Source organism: Symphalangus syndactylus, chromosome 3 (genome assembly GCF_028878055.3).
Source record: "Symphalangus syndactylus isolate Jambi chromosome 3, NHGRI_mSymSyn1-v2.1_pri, whole genome shotgun sequence".
Classification (NCBI taxonomy): domain Eukaryota; kingdom Metazoa; phylum Chordata; class Mammalia; order Primates; family Hylobatidae; genus Symphalangus; species Symphalangus syndactylus.
Window position 1 is genome coordinate 22,461,414 of NC_072425.2, and position 17,760 is coordinate 22,479,173.

Sequence of the window (17,760 nt, forward strand, 5' to 3'; positions counted from 1 at the left end):
AGACAGTGAAAGAGATCTGACCTAACCAACTCCACCTTGCTTTTAACTTCCAAGCTGCCCTTGTTCATTCCTGGGCGTAGGCACAACTAACTTTGGGAGGAACTTAGTTTATAGTTTAAAACAAAGAATGAGAACAGCCTTTTCCAAAGGCAAATTCCCTCCTTGCCTGGGGACTAGACTGCCTTTTTACGACTAACAAATTAGCCACAAGATTAGAAATTATGGGCCGGGCACAGTGGCTCAAGCCTGTAACCCCAGCACTTTGGGAGGCCAAGGTGGGTAGATCACATGAGGTCAGGAGTTCAAGACCAGCCATGGCAAAACCCCATCTCTACTAAAAATACAAAATTAGCCAGGCATGGTGTTGAGTGCCTGTAATCCCAGCTACTCAAGAGGCTGAGGCAGGAGAATCGCTTCAACCCAGGAGGCAGAGGTTGCAGTGAGCCAACATTGCATGATTGCACTCTAGCCTGGGCAACAGAGCGAGGCTCTGTCAAAATAAAAAAAAAAAAGATTAGAAATTATGGTTTAGGAGTCATGCAGCTGGAGGCTACAATATTCTGACCCTCCCTAAACTGCTCATAAGATCAGTGCTTGAGATATTTTACAGATCCTGCACTTGACGGATTAGCTAGCACCACGCAGATTGATAAACTGGCTCATCTGATCTTGTGGCCCCCCACCCGGGAACTGACTCAAAACAAGAAGACAGCTTCTACTTCCTGTGATTTCTTCTCTGACCTAACCAATCAGCACTCCCGGCTCACTGGCTTCCCCCCACTCACCAAATTGTCCTTAAAAACTCTGATCCTTGAATGCTTGGGGAGACTGATTGGAGTAATAAAAAAACTCCAGTCTCCCCCTCACCAAAAAAAAGTATAATAAAGGAGCTGGGCATGGTGGCTCATGCCTGTAATCCCAACACTTTGGGAGGCCAAGGTGAGAGGATTGCTTGAGCCCAGGAGTTCGAGATCAGCCTAGGCAACATGGCGAAACTCCGTCTCTACAGAAAATACAAAAATTAGCTGGGCATGGTGGTGCGCACCTGCAATCCCAGCTACTGGAGAGGCTGAGGTGAGAGGATAGCCTGAGCCCAGGCAGTCGAGACTGCAGTGAGCCATGATTGTACCACCGCACTCCAGCCTGGGTGACACAGCAAGATCCTCTCTCAAAAAACAAAAATAAAAAAGTATGATAAAGGTATATTGTAAACAACTCTCTGCCAATAAACTCAACAACCTAAGGACAAATTCTTTGAAAGATGCGATTATGAAAACAGACTCAAGAAACAGAAAATCTAAATGACTCTGTATCTCCTTTTAAAATCAAATTAATGACTTAAAACCCTCCCAAAACAGATCCTCCATCCTCAGATGGCCTCATTAATAATTCTTTTTTTTCGCTCAGCTTTCTGATCTACTCATTAATAAGTTCTATTAACCATTTAAAGAAGAAATAATACCAACCTTATGTAAACTCTTTCAGAAAGTAGAGGTGTGGCATTTCCCAATCCATTTTGTGAGACCAGCATTATCCTGATAACATAATCATATATATAAAACATAAAAATGAACATAAAAACATAAATATAAACATAAAAATCTACTTAAAATATTATCAAATTGAATGCAACAATACATAGAAAGAATAAGACCATATGTCCAAGGATGGTTTATCCCAGATATGCAAAATTGGTTCAACATTTAAAAATCAATTCATGTAACTTACCATATCAATAGAGGAAAAGAGAAAAACAACTTTAATATCTCAATAGATGCAGAAAAAGCATATGGCAAAAAAAATCAACAATAAATAGAACTGTCAATAAGCTTAGAATAAAAAAGAACTTTCTCAAACTGATGAAAGGTCATTCCACAAAACACAGCTAACATTACACTTAATGGCAAAAGACTAAATGCCATCATCCTAAGATAGGGACAAGGGATGGATGTCTTCTCTCACTGATTCTACTAAATATTGTACTAAAGATCCTAGCTATACAGCATGGCAAGAAAAAGAAGTAAAAAGGCATGCATGTTAAAAAGAAAGGAGTAAAACCGTTCTTATTCAAAGATAACACTACCACATACATAGAAAGGCCTAAAGAATATGCAAGGAAAAAAAAATCTACTAAAGCCAATATGTAAATTTAGTGAGTTTCCAGGATCCAAAAAGTCAATCGTATTTCTATATACTAGGCAAAAAAAAAAAGCCAAAGTAAATTTAAAAATAAAACAGCAATTTATCCACATAACAAACCTGCACATGTACCCCTTGAAACTAAAATGAAAGTAGGAAAAAAAAGAATTTCATCTACAATATCATCAAAAAAAATTTGTGGCTAAATTTAACAAAATCATACAAAACCTGTACACTGAAAACTACAAGACAATGCTGAGATTAAAAACCTAAGTAAAGGAAAAAATACACCATGCTCCTAAATTGGAAGGCTCAATATTAAGATGTCAGTTCTTCCCTACTTGATCTATAGATTCAACACTGTCCCTATCAAAATCCCAGCAGCTGTTTTTATAGAAACTGACAAGGTGATTATAAGATTTTTATGGAAACGCAAAGGACCTAGAAAAGCCAAAATCATCTTCAAAAATATTTTAAAAACCGAGGTGGAAAACTTATACTAAACATTTTCAAGACTTACTAAATAGCTACTTATCTACTCACTATAAAGCTACAAACCTGTGTGATGTTGTCGTAAACATAAATAAATCAGTGAAACATAACAGAGAGTCCGGAAATAGACACACATATATCCAGTCACTTAGCTGTTTATAAAGGTGCTAGTGCAATTAAATCGGGGAAGGAGTAGTCTATTCAACAAATGATGCTAGAGCAACTAGATGTCTAAATGGAAAGAAATAAACCTTGGCGCTATCTGTATCATGGCCTTAGCATATGATATGCCAAAATTAAGTTAAAATGGAGTTGCGACCTAAGCGTGAAACTACAAATCTTCTAGAGAAAAAAACAAGAATATCTTTGTGATATTGCAGTAAATACAATTGTTTAGACAGAATAAAAAACAAAAACACTAACCATAAGGGAAAAATAGGTAAGTTGGGCTTTATTAAAATGTTTAAATTATATTCTTCAAAGTTATGTTAAGAAAATAAAAGGGCAAACCACAGACTAGGAGAAACTATTTGCAATACCTATAACTTATAATAGTGACAAGACAAACAACTCAATAAAAGGGCAAAAGATTCAAACAGACACATCGTAAAAGAAGATATGCAAATGACCAATGATATATGAAAAGATACTCAACATCATTAGTTGTCAGGGAAATGAAAATTAAAATTACAATGAGATACCACTTAACAGCCACCAGGAAAATGGCTCAATTAAAAACATATGAGAACCAAGTGTTGCCAAAGATATGGCACCACTAGAACTGTCATACATTGTTGAGGGGAGTACAGCACATTACGACCCCTTTGGAAAACTATTTGGCAGTTTCTTAAAATTAAATACCTATCTACCATATGATCTAGAAATTCTACTCCAAATATTTAGAGTAAATGATTATATTATTTATTTGCATATCTTCTTTTATGATGTGTCTGCTGGAATCTTTTGCCTTCTTTTTGGGTTGTTTGTCTTATCACTACTAGCAGTTATAGGTATTACAAATATTTGTGATATTTAGTTAAGAGAAAGGAAGACTTATATTCACAAATGACTTGTATCAAATACTCACAATAGTTGTTTTCACAATAGCCCAAACAAGAAACAATCTAAATGTCCATCGGCAAGGATAAACAAGGATAAACAAACTGCTGTACGTTTACCCAACAGAATGCCACCCAGGACTGAAAAAGAACAAACTGCCGATAAACACAGCAACGTGGATAATTTCACAAGACATTACGTTAAGCAAAAGAAGTAAGAAACAAAAGAGTATATATAGGCCAGGTGTGGTGGCTCATGCCTGTAGTCTCAGTACTTTGGGAGACTGAGTCAGTAGGATCACTTGAGCCTAAGAGTTCAAGACCAGCGAGACCCCATCTATACAAAAAAAAATAAAAATTAAAAATTAGCCAGGCATGGTGTGTGTCTGTAGTCCCAGCTACTCAGGAGGCTGAGGCAGGAGGATCCCTTGAGCTCAGGAGGTCAAGGCTGCAGCAAGTTATGATTGCACCACTGCACTCCAGTCTGGGCATCAGAATGAGACCCTGTCTCTTTAAAAACTTAATTAAAGAATATATATAGTATGATGCCATTCCTATGAAGTTCAAGAACAGGCTAAACTATCTACAGTGCTAGAAGTCAGACTAGTAGTTACCTCTTTAGGTTAAAAAAAAGTTCAAGGTAGGCCAGGTGCTGTGGCTTACACCTGTGGTGAGAGGTGACGGCATGCTGGCAGTCCTCGCAGCCCTCGCTCGCTCACTCTCGGCCCCTCCTCTGCCTGGGCTCCCACTTCAGCGGCACTTGAGAAGCCCTTCAGCCCGCCGCTGCACTGTGGGGACCCCTTCCTGGGCTGGCCGAGGCCGGAGCCGGCTCCCTCAGCTTGCCGGGAGGTGTGGAGGGAGGGGCGCAGGCGGCAACCGGGACTGCGCACCGCGCTTGCGGGCCAGCGCGATTTCCGGGTGGGCATGGACTCGGCGGGCCCCACACTCGGAGCGGCCAGCCGGCCCTACTGGCCCCGCGCAGTGAGGGACTTAGCACCTGGGCCAGCAGCTGCTGTGCTCGACTTCTCGCCGGGCCTTAGCTGCCTCCCGGCGGGGCAGGGTTTGCAGCCCGCCATGCCTGAGCCTCCCCGCCGCCGTGGGCTTCTGCGCGCCCCGAGCCTCCCAGTTCAGCGCCACCCCGTGCTCCATGGCAGCCAGTCCCGTGGACCACCCAAGGGCTGAGGAGTGCGGGCCCACCGCGCGGGACTGGCAGGCAGCTCCACCTGCGGCCCTGGTGCGGGATCCACTGGGTGAAGCCAGCTGGGCTCCTGAGTCTGGTGGGGCCTTGGAGAACCTTTATGTCTAGCTAAGGGATTGTAAATACACCAATCAGCACCCTGTGTCTAGCTCAGGGTTTGTGAATGCACCAATCCACACTCCTATCTAGCTACTCTGATGGGGACTTGGAGAATCTTTATGTCTAGCTAAGGGATTGTAAATACACTAATCGGCACTCTGTATCTAGCTCAAGGTTTGGAAACACACCAATCATCACCCTGTGTCTAGCTCAGGGTTTGTGAATGCACCAATCACACTCCGTATCTAGCTACTCTGGTGGGGACTTGGAGAACCTTTGTGTCTAGCTCAGGGATTGTAAACGCACCAACCAGCACCCTGTCAAAACGGACCAATCAGCTCTCTGTAAAATGGACCACTCGGCTCTCTGTAAAATGGACCAATCAGCAGGATGTGGGTGGGGTCAGATAAGAGAATAAAAGCAGGCTGCCTGACCTGGCAGTGGCAACCTGTTCGGGTCTTCTTCCATGCCATGGGGGCTTTGTTCTTTTGCTGTTTGTAATAAGTCTTTCTGTTGCTCACTGTTTGGGTCCACATTGCATTTATGAGCTGTAACACTCACCGCAAAGGTCTACAGCTTCACTGTTGAAGCCAACGAGACCACGAACTCACCGGAAGGAATAAACAACTCCAGACACGCTGCTTTAAGAGCTGTAACATTCACCGCGAAGGTCTGCAGCTTCACTCCTGAGCCAGCGAGACCACGAACCCACCAGAAGGAAGAAACTCCAAACACATCCGAACATCAGAAGGAACAAACTCCGGACACGCCACCTTTAAGAACTGTAACACTCACCGCGAGGGTCCATGGCTTCATTCTTGAAGTCAGTGAGACCAAGAACCCACCAATTCTGGACACAGTGGCACTTTGGGAAATGGAGGCAGGAGGATTTCTTGAGATCAGAAGTTCGAGACCAGCCTGGGCAACATAGGGAGGCCCTCTCTCTACCAAAAATAAAAATAGGCCAGGTGCGGTGGCTCACACCTGTCATCCCAGCACTTGGGGAGGCCAAGGCGGGGAGATCACAATGTCAGGAAATTGAGACGATCCTGGCCAACATGGTGAAACCCCGTCTCTACTAAAAATGCAAAAATTAGCTGGGCATGGTGGTGCGCACGTGTAGTCCCAGCTACTCGATAGGCTGAGGTAGGAGAACCGCTTGAACCCGAGAGGCGGGGGTTGCAGTGAAGCAAGATCGCCCCACTGTACTCCAGCCTGGCGACACAGCAAGACTCCCTCTTAAAAAAATAATTAAATTAAATTAATAAAAAATAAGTTAGCCAGGGGTGGTTTTGCATACCTGTGGTCCCAGCTACTCAGGAGGCTGAGGTAGAAGGATTGCTTGAGGCTCAGAGGTCAAGGCTGTAGAGAGTTGTGATCACGCAGCTCGGCACTCCAGCCTGGATGACAGAGCAAGACCCTGTCTCAAAAAAAAAAAAAAAAAAATGTTCAAGCTGTACACTTGAGATGTGTGCATTTTAATGTAAGTAAAATATGCTTCAATTTGCATTGTAAATTTATTTTTAAGCCACCTCACTATTAAGCCTTGGATGATTTTTCTGTCACTACTCTTCTACCAGCAAGATTATGCCTACAGGTACCCCTATGCTTTACCAATTTTTACACTGCTCAAAGTCCATTCAATGGTGAGACTCCGTGCGTCCTCCCTAAACTGATGATAATTAGTGTCCAGTCCAGCTGCCATTTTGAATGGCAGCTACAAGTTCAGCTGTATTTATGAAGCACGATATGTAAAAATCTACCGGAACACTTAGTTGGGGAACTTATGTTCCGTATTTTTCCAAATCAGCAGAGACTCCACCTCTGAGCTCTTGTCTGGCTGAGTGATAAAGGTAATCCGATTCAGACGGATGACCAGAATGACCAGCTACTCAACAACAGTGATCACGCAGAGGGGCTCACAAAGCAAGATTGTTTAAGAAACCCACACAGTGCACAATGCCTGGTGGTCAATGACCTTTTCAAAGGCTTATGGAATTATTTGAGACTTGGAAGAAATAATGTACTGTCCCAAAAACTTACAAAATGAAAATTATGTTTAATTAAATGTCTACAAAATGTATTGTTAGTCAACTAAAACCTACCTCAACATATACACGTAAATTATACTAAATGTGCTATATGGCTACATTTTAACATGTTTGGTATGAGGTAGGACAAGGCATCCAACACAGATTTGTCTTAATTGCGTGAAGATCAGGAAAATGCGGCCTTGCTCGCATGTCATATGGTAGCTTTTCTGTTAAGTCTAATAAGCTCTTCCTTTTTTTTGTGGACATAGAGACTGCAATTGCTTCCTTCATTTCTGGAACCATAAGGGAAGTCAGCCTACATGGTCCTAGCAACCAAAAGCCCAAACTCTTGAAGAAAGAATCTTAGACGACAAGGCAGGAGAAACAACCATCTGGTACCAGTTAGAACCTTTCCTTTCATGAGACCCCCTCAGCCTGTGACACATTTGGAGTCACTTTATTTCTTACTCTGCTTGCCCTGTGTGCCATCCCAAGATGTCAACTGACAGTTTCTGGGGTCACAGATCCCAGAAAATTCCTGGAGCATAAGTCATTTGAATGTGTGCTCACTGGGTTTTTTGTTTGTTTTTTGTTACCACTGACCTTCAGGATGGAGTAGAAAGAATGTTCTTTTGGAATGGAAAATATATGTGCTCAGGATTTACCCAGACCTACATCATTCATGTTTTGGTCATCATTTAGCAGTGGTTGGAAACAGCGCTGAGCTGGAGTGGGGGGTGGTTTTGTCCAGGTTCTACCACTTACGGGCTTTGTGACCTCACATAAATCTTTTCTCTCTGAGCCTCAATTATCTCATCTGTGAAATGAAGGAAGAACCCCAATTTCACAGAGCTGCTGGCATGAGAATTAATAAGGTATGCATATCATGATATTAGCACAATGCCTGGCATGTAGTGAGTGCTCTCAACACTGTCAGACAGAAAGAAAGTTAATCGTTGCCAGGGGCTGGAGATGGAGAGTGACTGCTGAAAATGGTTATGGGGTTTCCTTTGGAATGATGAAAATGTTCTAGAACTAGGTATTGGTGATGGTTGCGCCACATTGTGAATATACTAAATGCCATTCAATTGCACGCTGTAAGGTGTTTAAAATGATCAACTTTACGTTACATGTATTTTACCACAATGAAAGAAAAATAACTGGTAGATCGTCTTTTCCACCCCATAGGGTGAGTGGGGAGGAGGAGGAGGAAATTAGGATCTGCCCTGAATCCCTCCCATAAGGGCAGGAACTGAGAATCAAGAGAAGAGCAGATCCTTGAGCATCAACCTGGTGAAGGACGCAGAGCTTGGGTTGCGGCCTCGCCGAGTGTGGCTCACTTGGTGAGGGAAGGGGTAAGGGCAAGTGGGCAGCAGGCAGGCAGAGAGATGTCACTGCTTTGAGATTTCAGATAACAGTTATATGCAGTGAACGTCACTGAGGATGCAGAGTGTGAGTCATAGATTAGAAAGGAGACAGCAAGCCTAGAAAAAGTGAGTCATGGGGAGAGGAAAGAAAACGTCATTCATCTAAAGAGGAAAAGGATGACCAAAGGCAGCATGATACAGTGCAGAGGGCTCCCTCTGAGGCTTATGGATAGAATCTTCTGGAAGTGCATCAATATCACCAATGCCCACCACCCTCCACTCCCCCATCCCTACTGTGATTCTGGTTCTAGATGATTTGGACAGGGCATATGGTGGAAAAAGGCCATGCTTTGGAATTTCATGTGACCTCCTACCACTTTGTAGCTGTATGACTCCAGACAGGTCACCTAATTTTTCTGTGTCTCAATTTCATCCTTTGTGAAACAGGAAAACCTACCTACAAAGTTGTTAGGAGGAGTTAATAAAATAGGCAGGTAAAATACATGCCCCACAGTAGATGTCTAGTAAATATATGCTCCCTTTCTCCTTCTCTAATGGTACGTGTACACTCATGAATCCATTTTCTCTTTCCATCAGTCCATGAAGCAAGAGAAGTAACAAAAGGGAATTTTGAATAGAGAACTGGAACCATTTCCCATAATAAGTGTAAGTAAAGATGATGTTTTAATTACAGCCCTCATTATAAGAGTTAAAATCGGCCTGGTGTGGTGGCTCACATCTGTAATCTCGGCACTCTGGGAGGCCAGGGCGGGGAGATCACGAGGTCAGGAGATCGAGACCATCCTGGCTAACACGGTGAAACCCCGTCTCTACTAAAAATACAAAAAAATCAGCCAGGCGTGATGGCGGGCACTTGTAGTCCCAGTTACTCGAGGAGAATGGCGTGAACCCGGGAGGTGTAGCTTGCAGTGAGCCAAGATCGAACCACTGCACTCCAGCCTGGGTGACAGAGCGAGACTCCGTCTCAAAAAAAAAAAAAGAGTTAACATCTACCATAGAGGGCAGTTTTATTCATAATAGTAAAAAAAATGGAAACAACCCAAATGTCCATCAACAGAAGACTAGGTAAATCAACTGTGATATACGTTAGTTACACAGCAATAAAAAGATCAAACTGCTGATATACACAGCAGCGTGGATGTCAACAAATGTTATGTTGAGCAAAAGAAGCCAAACACAGAAAAAAGTACATACTTTATGACGCTATTCAAATGAAGTTCGTGAGTAGACAAAACTAATCAAAAGTGATAAAAGTGAAAATAGTGGTTACCTTTCAGTGGTTTTTGACTGGGAAGGAGCACAAAAGAGCCTTCTAGAGTTCTGGGAATGTTCTATATCTTGATTTCTTTGGCGGTTTATACATGTGTAAAAATATGTCGAATTATGCATATAAAATTAGTGCTCTTTGCTGTATGTTATACTGCAGTTGAAGGCAGGAGGGAGACCAACCTGCCACAGAAATCTGCAAGGGTGTACTGCCACATCATTCTGAAACCCAAGCTGCAATTGTACAAATGGCTCAAAATCCCTTTTGACTAAAGGATAAAGATTGAAAGCAAAAGATGTATTTTGACCAAGTGTGGAGGGAAACTGACTTTGAATGAAACACGGATAACAGATAAGATAGTGAAGAAAGTGCTTCATTGTGATTCTCTTAACAGTACTCAATAAAAGTATCCTTTAAGTTTTAGTATTTCTTTCTGTCATTCACACATAGCTGTTTTAATTTAGAGTCCATTTTTATAGGAAAAGCATGATAAAGTTGAAAAGTGGGTTGTAGGCATGTCTAACATATTTTCGTGTGAGACATATTTTGTGTGTGGATACATAGCAGGTGTGTATATTTATGGGTTACATGAGATGTTTTGATACAGGCATGCAATGCATAATAATCATGTCAGGGCAAATGAGGTATCCATCACCTCAAGCATTTATACTTTATGTTACAAGCAATCCAATTCTACTGTTTCACTTATTTTTTAATGTACAATTAAATTATTATTGACTATAATCACCCTGTTGTGCTATCAAATATAAGATCTCATTCATTCTTTCTATTTTTTGTACCTATTAAACATCCCCCTTTCCCCCCAACCCCTACTACCCATCCCAGCCTCTGGTAACCATCCTTCTACTCTCTAGCTCCATAAGTTCAATTGTTTTCATTTTTAGCTCTCCAAATAAAGTGAGAACGTGCAAAGTTTGTCTTTCTGCGCCTGGCTTGTTTCACTTAACATAATGACCTCTGGTTCCATTCAACTTGCTGCAAATGAGAGGACCTCATTCTTTTTTATGGCTGAATAGTACTCCGTTTTGTATATGTCCCACATTTTCTTTATCCATTCATCTGTTGATGGACACTTAGGTTGCTTCCAAATGTTGGCTATTGTGAATAGTACTGCAACAAACATGAGAGTGCAGATATCTCTTCGATATACTGATTCCCTCTCTTATGAGTACATACCCACCAGTGAAACTGCTGGATTGTATAGTAGCTCTTTTTTTATTTTTTTGAGGAAACTACAACCTCTGCTCCACAATGGTTGTACTGATTTACATTCCCACTAACAGTATACAAGGGTTCCCTTTTCTCCACATCCTCTCCAGCATTTGTTATTGTCCTTCTATCGTCTCACTCCATTTTAACTGGAGTGAGATGATATCTCATTGTAGTTTTGATTTGCATTTTTCTGATGATCAGTGATGTTCAGCACCTTTTCATATACCTGTTGGCCATTCATATGTCTTTTTTTTTTAAGATGGATTTCCGCTCTCATTGCCCAGGCTGGTGTGCAATGGCATGATCTCGGCTCACTGCAATCTCTGCCTCTATGGTTCAAGCGATCCTCCTACCTCAGCCTCCCGAGTAGCTGGGATTACAGACGCCCAGCTAATATTTGGTATTTTTAGTAGAGACGAGGTTTCACCATGTTGGCCAGGCTGCCCTCGAACTCCCTCAGATGACTCACCTGACTTGACCTCCCAAAGTGCTGGGATTACAGATGTGAGCCACCACGCCCAGCCTCATATGTCTTCTTTTGAGAAGGGTCTATTCAGATCTTTTGCCCATTTTTAAATTGGATTATTAGACTTTTTTTCCCATAGAGTTGTTTGAGCTTCTTATATATTCTCATTATTAATCCCTTGTCAGATGGATAGTTAGCAAATATTTTCTCCCATTCTGTGGGTCGTCTCTTCACTTTGTTGATTGTTTCCTTTGCTGTGCAGAAGCTTTTTAACTTGATGTGATCCCATTTATCCATTTTTGCTTTGGTTGCCTGTGCTTGTGAGATATTAAGAAATCTTTGCCCACTTCAATGTCCTGGAGAGTTTCCACAGAGTTTTTGCATAGGGGTTTTGTAGTTTGAGGTCTTAGATTTAAGCTTTTAATTCAAAATTTGATTTTATTTTTGTATATGGCAAGAGATAGGGGTCTAGTTTCATTCTTCTGCATATGGATATTCAGTTTTCCCAGCATCATTTATTGAAGATTAACTATCCTTTTCCCAATGTATGTTTTTAACAACTTTGTCAAAAATGAGTTCCTGTAGGTGTATAGATCTATTTCTGGGTTCGGTAGTCTGTTTCGTTAGTCTATGTGTGTGTTTTTATGTCAGTATAATGCTATTTTTGTTACTATAGCTCTGTAGTATAATTTGAAGTCAGGTAATGCGATTCCTCCAGTTTTGTTCTTTTTGCTTAGGATGGCTTTGGCTATTCTGGGTCTTTTGTGGTTCTGTATAAATTCTAGGATTGTTTTTTCTGTTTAGATGAAGAATGTCATTGGTATTTTGATAAGGATTGTATTGAATCTATAGACTGCTTTGGGTAGTATGGACATTTTAACAATGTTGATTCTTCCAATCTATGAATATGGAATATTTTTCTGTTTTTCGTGTGTCCTCTCCAATTTCTTTCATAGTGTTTTATTTTCCATTGTCAAGATCTTTCACTTCTTTGATTAATTTCCAGGTACTTAATTTTATTTGTAGCTATTGTAAATGGGATTACTATTTTCAGAATTTTCACTGTTTTCACATAGAAATGTTACTAATTCTTTCTTCTCTTTGATCAATTCTCCTATTAAGAGACTCTGATGCATTCTTTAGTAGTCAGTTGCATTTTTCAACTTCAGAATTTCAGCTTGATTCTTTTTAATTATTTCAATATCTTGGTTAAATTGATCTGATAGGATTCTGAATTCCTTCTCTGTATTATCTTGTATTTCATGGAGTTTCCTCAAAATAGCCATTTCAAATTCTCTGTCTGAAAGGCCTAGAGGTGTAGATATATGATCTTTCTCTGAGAGATAGAGAAAGATGACATATTTCTATCTCTCTAGGATAAATCCCTGGTGACTTATTTAGCTTGTTTAGTAAGGTCATGTTTTCTTGAGTGGTCTTGATGCTTGCAGATGTTCATTCGTGTCTAGATATTGAAAAGTTAGATATTTGTGGTAGTCTTTGTAGTCTGGGCTTCTTGGGAAAGCCTTCTTGGGAAGGCTTTCCAGGTATTCGAAGGGACTTGGGTGTTGTGATCTAAGTTTTTGGTCACTGTAGTCATATCAGCATTAGGAGGCACCCCAAGCCCAGTAATGCTGTGGCTCTTGCAGACTTGTAGAGGTACCACTTGATGGTCTTGGATAAGATCTGGAAGAATTATCTGGATTACCAGGCAGATATTCTTGTTCTCTTCCCTTACTTTCTCCCAAACAGACAGAGTCTCTCTGTCTCTATGCTGAGCTGCCTGCAGCTGGGGGAGGGGTGGCACAAGCACCCCTGTGGCCACCACCACTGGGACTGCACTAGGTCAGATCTGAAGCCAGCACAGCACTGTGTCTTACCCAAGGCCCACTATAACCACTACCTGGCTACCACATTTGTTTACTCAAGGCTTGAGGGCTTTACAGTTAGCAGGTGGTGAAGTCAGCCAAGCTTGCCTCCTTCCCTTCAGGGCAGCGAGTTCCCCCAAGCAGGTCCATAGATGCTGTTTGGGGACCAGGGCCTGGAGTTGAAAATCTTAAGAATCTGCCTTGTGTTCTATTCTACTGCAGCTGAGCTGCAGACAAAGCTACAAGTCAAGTCTTTCCCACTCATCCCTGCCCTTCCCACAGGCAAAGGAGTCTCTCCCCATGGCCACCACCACCACAGGCCCATGGGGAGTACTGCCTGGCTACCACCAATGTTCACACAAGGCCAAGGGCTCTTCTGGAAGCTTGTGGTGAATGCTGCCAGACCTAGGACTCACCTATCAGGGCAGTGGTCTCCCCTCTGGCCCAGGTCAGGTCCAGAAATGCTGTGCAAGAACCAAGGCCTGGAATCAGGGACGCTGAGAGCCCACTTGGTGCTCTGCCCCACTGTGGCCGAGCTATTACCTAAGCTGCAAGATGAAATCCCCTGCTTTTCTCAAGTAGAAAGAGTCTCTCCCCATAGCCACCACAGCTGGGAATGTGCTGGGTCACACCTGAAGTCAGCACATCTCAGAATCTCACTCAAGGGCCATAGTGTGTGCTACCTGGCCACTGCTGCTGATTATTCAGGGCCCAAGGGCACTTTAGTCAGCAGGTGGTGAATACTATCAGGACTAGATCCTTTCACTCAAGGCAACAGGTTCCCTTCTGCCTTATATGGCCCATATAAGCCCAGGGTATGTCTAGAAATGTCATCTGGAAGTTAGGTCCTGGAATGGGTGCCTCAGGACTCTGCCCAGTGCCCTAACCTACTGTGGCTGAGCTGGTATCCAAGTGGCAAGACAAGTCCTCTTTATTCTTCTCTCCTCAAGCTGAAGGAAGGAGTCTCTGTCAGAGCTGTGAGTTGCACTGCCTAGGGTTGGGAGAGGGGTGGCGCAAGCACTCCCTTGGCTATCTCAGCAGGTCACATACCCCTCAAGTCCACTGGCTCCAAGCGCAGATCAGACTTTCCCAGGAGTTGTAATCCTTGTGGCCTATACTGCCTTTCAAGTTTATTTAGAACCCCGGAGCCCTTTAGCCCGTTTAGCAACTGGGATAGATGGTTCCCCTCTGGCTAGGGCTGATCTAAATTCTCCCTCATAGGTATTAGCTGAGTTCTGCCTGGTGTTGCTTTCCACTGTAACAAGGCAACACTGAGTTCTAACATAAAGTCCTACAACCACTACACTCTCTCTACACAGATTCTCTGTGCCATGTGGCTGCTGCCAGGGATCAGGGAGGGATGGCTCTGGCAATTCAAGACCATCTTTCCTACCCTCTTCAGTGCCTCTTTCAGTAATATAAAGTTAAAACCAGCTACTACAATCATTCACTGGAATTTTGGTTCTAATGATGGTGCATTTTTTGTGTAGACAGTTGTTAAATTTGGTGTTCCTGTGGGGAAGACAATTGGTAGAAGCTTCTATTCTGCCTTCTTGCTCTGCCTCCTGCGTTTCTGACACTTTTTTTAACTCAAAAATTACTTAAAGAGTGGACTGTGTGTACCCAACAGTCTTTGTTTCTCTGTTGTTCTATAATTACATAACTTCACTTCTTAAGCTCTTTGCTTGCAACTATATCGAGCTGCTACCAGGTCAACAGTAAGGCCATTGTGATGGTCTTTGTAACATTCTAGGGATAGGGCCCACAGAGGCAGAACAGAACTAAGAAAATTCAGATTCACCAAAGTAGACTTTCCACGTTTCCCAGCCCCTTTGAACACCTTTCCTATGTATGAAGAATTTTCCTCATTATGGGTTCCTCCTTTTCAAGGCACAAACCAGAAAACTCACTTTCCGTTCTTTCTTGTAGCTGCAGTACAGACACATGAGCTGGGCTCCACCAATCAGACACAAAATAAAGATAATTTTAATTCTAAGTAGAGAAAAGAGAGGAAGCAAGTATCACACAGAATCCATTTTCCAGCAAAAGTGGCTGTAGAAGCAGCCTGTTTTGGGGGGCAGCGGTAGTGGGATTTGGGCAGCAAAGGTGTCATTTGAGATGGCTGTGTCCATGGCAGTAGTAGAGGCATCTCCACTGGACAGTGGCCACCATTCCTAGGTGCAAAGCCTCCAAGCCTAATTCCCTGGTCCTCCCAGTGGCTCCATGAGCTATGTAATATCCTATAATAAATTCCTTCCTGCTTATACAGGCTAGAGAGTGTTCTGTTGTTTGCATTGAGAGTCCTGAATGAATCACCCATTGTATTAGTCAGGGTTCTCCAGAGAATTAGAACCAATAGAATATATGTGTATTATTATTATTTGATTTCCAATAATCAAATAATACAGTGGTTTGTGTATTATTTGATTATTGGAACTTGAATAATAATATGCATCTATTGGTTACACGTGTAGGATGTGCAGGTTTGTTACACAGGTAAACGTGTGCCATGGTAGTTTGCTGCACAGATCGTCCCATCAGCTAGGTATTAACATTAGCTATTCTTCCTGATGGCCCACCTCCCACCCTCCAACAGGCCTCAGCGTGTGGTGTTCCCCACCATATGTCCATGTATTCTCATCATTCAGCTCCCATGCATAAGTGAGAACATGCAGTATTTGGTTTTCTGTTCTTGTATTATTACCGAGAGAGGTAGAAATATAAAAATGTACATTTCTTGAATATATATATATCCAAATCTTGAATACAAGTCTTGAATATATATATATATCATATATATATATATATATATCATATATATATGTGAAATTGGAACACAGTACGTGCTCTGCTCCCTGGGTGCCCCCTCTGTTTTATGCTCTGTAAGGGATAAAGTTGTTTTAATCAGATGGTGGGACCTGAATGTTATATCTCCCGGTGCTGGGGCAATGGGTATTTTAAGAGAACTTCTTGAATATATAGGTATATACATTCAGTCCTGAATATATAGGTATATACATTCAGTCCTGAATATATAGGTATATACATTCAGTCCTGAATATATAGGTATATACATTCAGTCCTGAATATATAGGTATATACATTCAGTCCTGAATATATAGGTATATACATTCAGTCCTGAATATATAGGTATATACATTCAGTCCTGAATATATAGGTATATACATTCAGTCCTGAATATATAGGTATATACATTCAGTCCTGAATATATAGGTATATACATTCAGTCCTGAATATATAGGTATATACATTCAGTCCTGAATATATAGGTATATACATTCAGTCCTGAATATATAGGTATATACATTCAGTCCTGAATATATAGGTATATACATTCAGTCCTGAATATATAGGTATATACATTCAGTCCTGAATATATAGGTATATACATTCAGTCCTGAATATATAGGTATATACATTCAGTCTTGAATATATAGGTATATACATTCAGTCTTGAATATATAGGTATATACATTCAGTCTTGAATATATAGATATATACATTCAGTCTTGAATATATAGGTATATATATTCAGTCTTGAATATAGATATATATGGAGGATATACATATATATATATATATATGCACATATCCTCCATATCCATGGGTTCCATATCTGTGAATTCAACCAAATGCAGATCAAAATATTCAAATACAATAAAAATAATACAAAGAAAAAATACAGTATAACAACTAACATTTACACTGTATTAGGTATTATAAGTAATCTAGAGATGATTGAAGTTATACAGGAGACTGCACATAGGTTATATGCAAATACTATATCACTTCATATAAAGGACTTGAGGAACCACAGATTTTGGTATCTGTAGAGATCCTGAAACAAATCCCCCACAAATACCAAAGGATGGCTGTATATAGCTTTATTTTTAGAAATTAATTCACACAATTGTTGGGGTTGGCAAACCTCAAATCCATAGGGCAGACTAGCAGGCTGGAAACTCAGGCAGGAGTTGATGGCTATAGTCTTGAGGCAAAGTTTCTTCTTTTCCAGGAAACTGCAGTGTTTGTTCTTGAGACCTTTCAACTAATTAGGTGCAGCTAACCCAAATTATTTAAGTAATCTCTTTCACTTAAAGTCAACTGATTGTAGATGTTAATCACATCTACAGAATACCTTCACAGCCACACCTAGATTAGTGTTTGATTAAATAACTGGGTGCTATAGCCCAACCAAACTGACAAATAAAACCAACCATCACATCCACCAAATCAAAACTCCAGGAACAAACGTTTAAATTACAAGCATTAGGATTCTTCACTCTGAGGAAGGTTTCTTGGTGTATTTAGCCTGTTTCCCTTTGCAAAACTTTCATGTGCAGTTGTCCATACTAAGCAAAGTCTACCTAATCTAGTCACCTGCATTCAAGAGAGGAATACCTCTGGAACCCATCCCATCCTTCCATCCTCAAAGCCCTTTCCCTAGCCCCAGCTGCCATCAGCTCCTGGTTGGACCACAGCTGCAGCCTCCTTAGTTCTG

The 17,760-nt window shown here is 41.4% G+C and overlaps 1 long non-coding RNA gene across 2 annotated transcripts in view; it reads right to left on the reverse strand.

Moving 5' to 3' along the window:
• The window catches only part of LOC129478295 (uncharacterized), a 40,037-nt gene extending 33,630 nt beyond the window's left edge, over positions 1 to 6,407 (reverse strand). Inside the window, exons 1-2 of one of the 2 annotated variants that reach the window (XR_008656378.2) lie at positions 6,287 to 6,407; positions 1,467 to 1,535 (exon numbers count right to left, since the gene is read on the reverse strand). This is a non-coding gene — a long non-coding RNA (uncharacterized lncRNA). Of the gene's footprint in view, positions 1 to 1,466; positions 1,536 to 4,303; positions 4,533 to 6,286 lie in introns of those variants that run through there. The other variant, XR_008656379.2, reaches the window with a different exon arrangement.
• Positions 6,408 to 17,760: the final 11,353 nt, after the last annotated feature.